We start from the raw sequence: 9096 nt of genomic DNA on the forward strand, positions 1-9096 counted from the left end.
AAATTAGAAAAGATTTATTCAGAACACCTATTACGGGCCGGCCATTTGCCGGACGCTGTAGTTGACAATAACTGGAAGAGAATCCTCATCCTCAGCAGGAATCCTGGTTTCTCCCCTCAGTGCTGTTGGTGTTTAGATAATCACTAATTCTACCTCCCACCACCCCACACATTAAACACCTGTACAACAATGTGTCAGTGTGGAGTCAAGAACTGCTTTGAATCTTTACATAAAACCTTGAATTGCCAGAGGACTTAAACATAGAAGCAATGAGGTTAACATTTAGGGAAAGTTTGTTCTCAACTGCTAAGTGACTGGAGAGGCTGTGGCTGGGCAGTAACAGTGGAGTAACCTTTGCATTTGGATTTGAAGGGAGGAATGTAGAGGGAAGTTCAGCTTGAAACTCTCCCAAATGCTTTATGAAGCCATATGAGTTTGGTGATTACAAAAATAACATTCACATATAATGATTGTCTCCTCTTAAAATGAGATCTGAGTGCTAGTTTGAAGCTCCAGTGATGGGTAATTCAGTGGAAGCTGCCTTTGGCAACTTGCAAAGAACTGTCTGAGGATACAGCTTTGCTATTTCTTAATAATATTTGTCTTTAAGGAGAAGAAATGAGTCATGGTCAAATTTCACAAGTCCATGCCTTAGACTGATTGAATCATCCACTATGCCCAGCTTCTAGCCTCCTCTAAGTCAGTTTAATTGAAAAGAAATTCAGATTTTGAGTGAGTCTAAAACAGATCATTAATGGGAAGGCTGAGAGAGAGATTTGAAAGCAGCTTTTATATTTCTATTACAAGAAAGTTTACAGTCAGCAAGTACTATGTTTAAATAACCCTATTACATGTTAAGGGAAGTGGCCATGGTGGTTCCAGCAAAGGGTTCACTGAACTAACAAAACACATCTCTATCCAAACTCACAGGCTTCAAAAGCATATGCTCATTCATAGACTCCACTGTGGAACACCAGAACCAGTAATGACTCTGAAGACAGACAGTCATCACTTTAAATCTCTACTCTCCTCTTTGTCATTTATTATCTATGTAACCTTGGACATGTCTATTCAATTGTGTTAGTTTCAGAATGCGTATCTGTTGCAGGGCTGCCATGTTTATCAAGTGCAGTTTTATACTTACCTATTTAGCACAGTGCCTCAAATAGGGTAACCTCTCGACAAATGTTGGTTACCATTATTATTATTATTATCTTATCAGACATTATTACCATTGCTTTTTTCTTCCTTGCAGGCAAAACTATATTTCTCTGAAGTGCCCAATCCTCTCCAATGTGACTTAGATAATTCTCTATAATATAAGCAGCTTGGAGTCCCAGTATTTTTGCCAGAGACTAATTTAGAGTTTGCCAATGGACTCTCTCTGACCAATGAAGAAGTGAGGGCTAGTCTCCTGGGAGCTTCTTTGAAAGGTTCCCTCACTCCACAAAAGAACACGAGGAAGAAATACTTGCTCTTTTGGATGTTGTGTTAATGTATAGGGCACCTAAACTGATATTGCCATGGGTAACAAGGAAGGACATTAGGCAAAGGCAAAGACAACATGTAGAGAAAGATACTAAAAGACAGAAGCCACTCCAGTCCGGGCGACAGAGCGAGACTCCATCTCAAAAAAAAGACAGAAGCAACCCAGATTCAAATGTCATCATGAAGCCACTGAATTAGCCTAGCAATGGACCTCAGTGCATAACTATTATTGAGATACTTCATTTTCTTTATTGGGTAAGCTAATTTAAGGCATTTTTTCAGCATTCTGAATCTTAAAGCATCCTAAATGATTCATTATTAAATAAATATTATAGTTTTCTCCAGGCCCCAACCCTTTTATCATACAAACAGACATCTGTAGACGTGTGTATAAATGCACACATGCAAAGGAAAAAGGGTGACATACAGAACAGCATGCCAGCTTAATATCTGGCCCTACTAAATGGTAAGTCTACTAAGAAAAATCTGTTTTATTTTATTTGTCTGGGATTGGCTAAGAGTCTTATACAGTAAATAATCATGGGTTGTACGAAGATGAAAAAGGCAGTCTTTTCTCTCAAATGACTTATAATCAAGCAAAGAGCATAAGTGTATACACAACTGTCATGCAAGTCTGTGTGTAGTCTGTACCTTAGGAGAGGTATAAGATTGAGAAAGGGAACATTGCAAGGGGTGGCTTATGATCTCTGACCAAGAAGGCACCATTTGTATCACAAACAATATCCATTTATGTTCCATTTACTTGGCATTATAATTAGTACCTCTAGTCTAATAAAAATGTTGCCCCCTCTTAGGATGGTCACCAACATCTATTTCTTGTTTCCTCTCTGATGCTTTTTCTTGAAGTCCATTTAATATTTACCAATTCCAAAATAGAAATACCAGCTTTCACCACCAGATATTCTTCTTACATCTATTGTTTTTGGCATAGACTGAGTTTTGAGATTCAAAAGCCTTCTCTTTCTACTTTGATTTTTAAAAATCTTTTAAAACTAAAAAAATTGAGAATTGACTTTGACTTTTTTGTTGTTATTTATGACTCCGCTGTGACCTCCCGTCCCTGAGGCAGAAAATCTAGACTGCCCTGGCTACTACAAGAAATGGAAGAGGGCTGGGTAAGGATTACGAACATAAAAGAAATTTCATGGAATAACAAAAACACATAGGTTGATACAAATACCATCTCTCTACAAATGAAAAAAAAAACACTAGAGACAGAAGGAATTCTAAAGAAAAATGAGTAAAGTCACAGAAGGGGAGGAGTGAATTTTCTGTGACAATCTGGGATGTGTCAGTAATATACAGGCTCATTTTAGGCAACTTTCTCCATAACAGTTGCTGAGTGAAATATGAGTGAAATATGAACTTGCTGTGCCTTCGTTTCATTCAACAATACATCCCAATAAAAATACTGGGAAGTCAACTTGGCAGAAACTGTGATAGATTCTAGTACATAAGCAAGGGTCATGTGAGACCATCCCAAAGTCCTAAGCAGAATGCTCTAATTGAATCCAGTTGAGAAGACAGAGATGAAAGGTAAGATCAGAAGGACATAGTTGTTCTCTAAAAAGGCAGTTTTATTTTAAGACTGAAGTTTTTAGATTTTAATCAACAACTGACCAGACCACTAACATATCTAAATGTATGCACCCTCCTCCTCAGGGTCCATACCTGAGAAATACCATCTCTTGTATCATGGCCCATATCTAAGTCAGCTTTTTCAGGGTTTTTTGAATGCAGTTGTTTTTCCTCAGCTTTCTTTACTTCAAGATAGAGACTTCCCTCAGAACACATTCCAGTTCTCTCTCCCAGGCTGCCACAGCTCTTTAAGCAGACATTTGAAGAACTGTCAGAATCAAGGGACAAAGAGCAGAAAGGGCAGACAAGGGAAGCAGAAGGCAATGCAAAAAAATGGGAAGTGCTGCAGTGGCTGGCCATTGTGCCAATTTCATGCTTTCACACCTTTGAATGAGTGTTCAAAGTGTTTCATTTTGGGAGCCTCAGACAGTGGAGCACTGATTGCAATGGCTTCAGGCATTTCAGGGCACAGCTGGCCACTCGGCCACCCCCGTGTCCAGGGCAGTTTTCTGAAAATAAGGGAAATAAAATATAGGTTATTTTCAGCTCTGATAGGTGGACCTCACTGTGAACAACTGCAGGATCAGTGCTGTTTTTTCCCTTTCTTTCATTTTCTTTTTTTTTTTTTTCAAACACAGACCATGCCACATCATCTTTGAGAAATATGATTTTTTTTCACATAGTATGGAAGAAATAGCAGGAAAGAGAGATACCATTTAAGATAAATAATAACAAATTCTGAGCCTGGGTTATCCCAGTGGTCTAGCCAGTCCCAAATTCTGTCTGAGAGAGAGAAAAAAAAAAACAAAACAAAACACTGAGGACGGGGCAGAGAAACATTCTATAAATAGTTGTTGATATAATACACTTACTAAAAAAAACTTTTAAATGAATGCTTTTATAAAAAATTATTTATTAAACATAATTAAAACTTTTTATTAAAATTCTTTTAATGTTTAGCCATATTAGCTTTAGAATAGTGCAGTGATAAATAATGTCCCCATATTATCCCTTCTTCTCTATTCTCTCTTGGAAAGCTAAATGTCGGAAGACCTGAATACTAGACCTAGTTCTGCTGTTTACTGCTTGTGTTATGCTGGCAAGTCATTCACTTTCTCCAGGACTTCAATTTCTTGATACACAAAGTGAGGACTAAAATATCTGTTTTTCTTGTGACATAAAGTCAAATAATTAGTTAAAACTTAAAGAATCTTAGAGTTCATGTAGTTATTATTTTACAGATCAGAAAGTTACCAATTCACACATGGTTGGCAGCGTGTTCATAATGATCATCCAGCTGTCCTAATTACTAAGGTGTGCTGTACCCACTATTATTTTCATTTTTGCTTCACATAAATCTTCCATTTCTATAAATCTAGTCCACTCATCCCTACCTCAACCACTGATACCCTAGCCCTTCTATTTTCCCAAAAATGGCCACCATCTTGGAATGCCCTCACATGTTCAATAATATCTACTGTGCTTCATGAGCACAGGTAGGATATCCTCATCACCGCAGCCTTCCTTGACCACAGTGGCAAACACAGGTGCTTCTCCCCCTGAACCTCATAGCACCTAATAGATCCATAATTTACTGATGCTTAAGTCATCAATCTACACATCCAATGAATAATACATATACCTTAGTCATGAGAGGAACCTGACTGATGCTGATTTATGTCCTCAGCAACTGAAATTGTGTCTTAAGTCACAATTTCCTTATATGTGAAAGTGGAAAAATAATAGTGCTTATTTCGTAGGACTTTTGTAGAGATTACATTTTATGTAATCTATTTCAACATACAGCAGCGCTTGACCCATGGTACCTTCTATATTACCTTGATAACTATATTATTTGTGATTGTTGATGATGATTATAATGATGATGGTGATAATACCTCAGGGTGATGAAAATTTGTCTTCTAGACGAGTGCTGACCAATCCCCAAACACTATACCTGATGGGACTTACCAGAAAGTAAACCACTAATTAAGGTAAGGGCTCCTTCATCCTTGTTTAAAGAAAATTATGTTCCTTAGTTCCATGAATGCTTAAGATTGCCTGAGTTTCTTGGCACCAAACTAAAAATACAATATAATGTAAATTTCTAGAACAACTAAGCCTTAATTGCCTCACCTTATGGTTCTGATTTCTTATAACATTGGTTCATAGATAATAAGAGTTGATGATCGATGCCATTTCTGGATCTTTTTAAAACTTTTAATGATAGAGTGGGTATATAGGCTTCTTTTTCTATCTGAGAAGACATTGGTACCAGAGATGTCTATCCTGTCCCTAGAATTTCTCTAAACTTTAAACACTAAATTGGCAGCCATAAATCATGTACCTTGTCATTATTGGGGATCCCCACCAATGAAAGATGGCATAAAAAGCATTCTTAACTGAAATTCAGGGTATCAACATATTTTTATAACTTTGCTTCTGAGTGTGTGGCAGACAAATCATTTATTCTGAGTCGCAATTTTTTCATCTTCAATATTCCTAAGTCCAACTTGACTTAAGAATTTAAGTTTAAAATTCTAACAAAACCATGGTTTTTGGATAAAGGTTAGCATATAAATTTCCCACCGAATTTGGGCCAACTTTACATTGCTTAATCCCACAAGTGTTTCTATTAATGGACCAGTATTTCTGTAGCATTAACCCCAGGCTCACAATTAAAATTCCACAATATAAAATTTTACAAAAAATAAGGAGAAAATATATAGAATCTTAGTGGCCCCACTCTGTATCTATAGAGCATGACTAAGCAATCTCGTGTGCCTAGCCCCAGTTAGACAATTCGTTCAACACAATGTAGCTGACAACATACAGGAAGCCTACAAATTATTGATTGTGCATAAGAGCAACAGGGAAAGAAGGACACAGGCTTCCTCAGAGTGTATTTCATTGGACAGGAAAGAATTCACATATGGGAAAATATAGATAGTACCTATCTCCCTTCTCTTTCTTCACATTGTAAATAGATCTTACAACCATAAGTTATGTCAAGTTAGGGCATTGGTATAAAATAGTGTGACGTTTTCGTATCATGTTATAGTGAGGTCATTTGAAGAACTGGTATATTAGTACATAGTTAACATTTTTGCATTCCTTGCAAATAATCATTGATCTCTATAGATACTTACTCTGAACATCTATAGCCAATATTACTTTGCGTCAACTTCCATCTCTATCACTAACTTTGACTAGGTTCGGCTAGCCAACCTTCAGATTTTAAAAATCTCAGTGCTCTTTTTGAGTTCAGAAATTCACTAAATGCTTTTCCTACAACCAGGAACACTTAATCTATAACTCTCTTAAGAAAAAATTTTAGTACTTTATAGTTATGGGTTTCTGTATACTACCTCCCCAACATACTATACTATATGAACTTTTGGGATATGTAATGTTTATTATTTTATCTGTATATTCTCTAATATCTACCATAGGATCTGACACAAAAGATGACCTTATGTCTTGATTTGCCTAAGATGGTTCTGATTTATGCCTATGGTCCTAGCATGATTATAAATAGCAAAACCTTTCAAGCATAAAAGAGCCCCCATTGGATGATAAATTATTTGTTCAACCTGCTTATACATATATATTCTTAATAAATAGTTGTAAATGATGAGTCCCCAGTGTAATAACCCCTCTCTTGACTGAATTATGTGTCAATACTCATCTTCTACTTTATAAGGTAATCATACAGCTCCAGAGAGCAGTAGTATCTGATGAGAGTAGTCAGGAATTACTTTAGGAATTATACAAATTTCAAGTTTGATGTGAATTTGGAAGCCATTTTTTAAAATTCAAAGCAGGGATTCTGCTACATAATCCCACAAAGATGGCTCTCGCACTCTCTCTCTCTCTCTCTCTCTCTATATATATATATAAATACCTTGTTTATGAATTTAATACAATTACATGTGCCTGGCAGGCATTGTCGTAAGTGCTGAAATGCAGTGGTGATTGTCAGGCCTCTGAGCCCAAGTCAAGCCACCGGCGTCCCCTGTGATTTGCACATATATGCCCAGATGGCCTGAAGTAACTGAAGAATCACAAAAGAAGTGAAAAAGGCCCTGCCCCGCCTTAACTGATGACATTCCACCACAAAAGGAGTGAAAATGGCCGGTCCTTGCCTTAAGTGATGACATCTTGTGAAATTCCTTTTCCTGGCTCATCCTGGCTCAAAAAGCTCCCCCACTGAGCACCTTGTAACCCCCACTCCTGCTCGCCAGAGAACAACCCCCCTTTGACTGTAATTTTCCTTTACCTACCCAAATCCTATAAAACGGCCCCACCCTTATCTCCCTTCACTGACTCTCTTTTCAGAGTCAGCCCGCCTGCACCCAGGTGATTAAAAAGCTTTATTGGTCACACAAAGCTTGTTTGGTGATCTCTTCACATGGACGTGCATGACAGTGACTAGAGCAGTTGTGTTGCTTGAATGTATACAGTGTATAACTTAGTGGAGGAGGCAAACGTTTCCCAGAAAAATCAAACACATAAACTGTTAGGCAGGAATCTAGACCCAATATGGCAGCGTTACCTGGCGTAGCAGGCCTTTTGTTAAAGACTCCCTTCACCCTTGTACACAGCCGCAGACTTACATACAACAGAGGTTCCAGCTGGGCAACCACACTCCCCCATGACCTGCAGCTCACCTGCATTGCACAAGTTCGTAAACAGCAGTTTCAGTTAAGAGTTTCCAAAGACCCCTTCCTCATGACCCTTACTCAACTCCTGCCCTAGTAGTTTCAAGACCTCCCTGTTTCAAAGGCCCTGTTTGCACAACCAGCTTCCCTACCTCTCGGGCTATAAAAAGCCCCTACTCTCCTCCCTCAGCGCAACTTCCTCGGCCCGCAGCTTTGGACCAAGGAACCTTGCCCACGAGTCCTAATAAAGGCTATTCTCACTGCCATTTGCCTTGTGTCTTCGTTCCCGGTTCGGCTCCAGCCTCAGTTTACCTTTACATAAACATCTGATGGAATTGTAATACTTAATGGAAAAGTGTCAAGGTGCCATAAAATCAAATATCAAGGTCTAACATAAATGAAAGTGGCAAAGGGTCAATTAAGGCCTCTCAGGGAAAGTAGCATTGATGCTTCAACTTGAATGATGAGTAGGGCAAGGTTTGCAGAGTGTGGAGGAACAGTGTTCCTGGTTGTAGGAAAAGCATTTAGTGAATTTCTGAACTCGAAAAGAGCACTGAGATTTCTTAAATCTGAAGGTTGGCTAGCCAAACCTAGTCAAAGTTAGTGATAGAGATGGAGGTTGATGCAAGGTATTATTGGGAGAGGGAGGACAAGACCAAATTATGTAGATGTGAGATCACTCTTCCTTGTATCAGCAATTTTGTCTCAATCTTGGTTAAGTTCCTAGACCTAGAAACTATGCATACAGAAACAACACTCATTTATAGTTTACAACATTTCTTTACCTTTAGTGGGGTGTGTGTGTGTGTGTGTGTGTGTTTTAACATTTAAATATTCATTCACTGAAAGGGGGTGAGGGTGGAGGCAGGGAACTAAGAGTAGAAGAGGGGAGTGAAAAGGAAAACCAGATTCATTATTTCAAAGAAAACTACTCCAATCAGTGGGACTGTCTACTCATTCCTTGCTTTTCTTCTTCTTCTTTTTTTAATTAAAACAGGCATTTACATGCTAATTGGATCTTTATTCCTTGAGAGTCCCTCTGCTCTTGTAAAGTCTTCCTCTTCTGAAGCATTTAATCCCCAGCTTGAAACATCACTGTTGATTGCAGTGGAAAGACTGTGATGTCACAAATGGGGGATTATGACTTCACAGGGGAAATAAGAGAGCAAGACAGATAATTTGAAGAGACCGAGATCTTTTATTTATGAGAATGTCTCTATTAATCAAAAGGGGAGAGAAATACCAAACATATAGAAAATGACAGCAGAATTGTAGCTAAATAAAATGTTCTTCAAAATTATCCTGGCAATGTCACTTTCTCTTTAGAGGATTCCTGAGAAATGCTATT

At 38.1% G+C, this 9096-nt stretch overlaps 1 long non-coding RNA gene across 1 annotated transcript; it reads right to left on the minus strand.

Annotated features, from left to right (window-relative positions):
• Positions 1 to 3094: 3094 nt before the first annotated feature.
• On the minus strand, positions 3095 to 8807 carry LOC105499178 (uncharacterized). Its single transcript, XR_011616791.1, has 3 exons — positions 8754 to 8807; positions 7643 to 7757; positions 3095 to 3596 (listed from the first exon to the last, which is right to left on the minus strand). It is a non-coding gene; the product is annotated as an uncharacterized lncRNA (long non-coding RNA).
• Positions 8808 to 9096: the final 289 nt, after the last annotated feature.

Source organism: Macaca nemestrina, chromosome 19, assembly GCF_043159975.1.
Source record: "Macaca nemestrina isolate mMacNem1 chromosome 19, mMacNem.hap1, whole genome shotgun sequence".
NCBI classification, from domain to species: Eukaryota; Metazoa; Chordata; class Mammalia; order Primates; family Cercopithecidae; genus Macaca; species Macaca nemestrina.